Source organism: Scardinius erythrophthalmus, assembly GCF_964197995.2.
Source record: "Scardinius erythrophthalmus genome assembly, chromosome: 3".
Classification (NCBI taxonomy): Eukaryota; Metazoa; Chordata; class Actinopteri; order Cypriniformes; family Leuciscidae; genus Scardinius; species Scardinius erythrophthalmus.
The window spans coordinates 20,443,219-20,444,407 of NC_138223.1; positions in this window are offsets into that span (position 1 = coordinate 20,443,219).

Below are 1,189 nucleotides of genomic sequence, written 5' to 3' on the forward strand. Positions count from 1 at the left end.
CATTTTAGCTATGTCATATTCGTTACAACACGCATCGCAGGAGCTGGAGAAGAAGATGCGCCGTCTGAGAGAGAGCACCTTCAGCGGGACGAGTCACTGAAGTCGCTGGCCGCGCCGCCTTCCTTGCCTTCCTCGCGCTCGCTGACGGCGGCTGCCCTTACTGCGAGCTGATGCCCATGGCGACTCTGAGGACTCGCCTGGCTTTCTTCACCGAGACTGCTCCCCCGCCCGCCGCGGTGTCGCGCCGTAAAAAGCGCCGTGCCCAGCGGGTCCCGGAACCTTCCCCCAGCCGCCAAAGCTCGCCGGTCCGCCCGCCTGCTTCACCGGCTTCGTCAGCTTCTCTTCCTGACGGACAGCGGCCGCTGTCTGCCGCCGCTTCCGTCGACATCGCTGACGAGGAAGCCCTGCTGGGAGAGGATGATTCCTGCTCTATCCTGGCGTCAGGCAGTGAGGATTGGGCGAGCTCTGAGGATCTCGCGCCCCCTGCCCGCACATCGTCAGGCAAGAGAGCGTCCATCGAGACGGAGCTCATGCGGATACTTGCACAGGCCGCGGCGAGCCTCGGCCTCGAGTGGTCTTCGCCCGAGCAGCCCGCTCACAACCAGCTGGATGGCTTTTTCCTGCCTGGGGAGCGCGCTTCGCCTGCGTCCAAACCAGCGCCCTTTCTTCCTGAGCTACACGAAGAAGTCGCTAAGTCCTGGAACGCCCCCTATTCAGCTAGAGTGCGTCCAGCTGTTTCTTTGGCATTCTCTGCAGTTGACGATGCCAAGAACAGGGGATACCTTTCGCTGCCGCCAGTCGAAGAGGTGATAGCGGCCCACTTCGCTGGACGGCGCGCTAAGCTGGCCCTACCCTCTAAAGCTTGCCGCACGACGTCAAGCCTGCTCCGCCGTGCTTTCTCCGCCGCCGGGCAAGCTGCGTCAGCGCTGCACACCATGGCCACGTTGCAGATCTTCAAGGCCGATCTCCTCCGAAAGCTGGATGAGAAAGGACCTGACGCGATCTGCGTGCCGGACCTAAGAAGCGCCACGGACCTCGCTCTCCGTGCCACTAAGTCCGCAGCACAGGCCATTGGACGGAGTATGGCCTCTCTCACTGTGACCGAGAGACACCTGTGGCTGACGCTCTCAGAAATGGCAGAGTCCGAGCGCACCGCTTTCCTCGACGCCCCGCTTTCTCCCACTGGTCT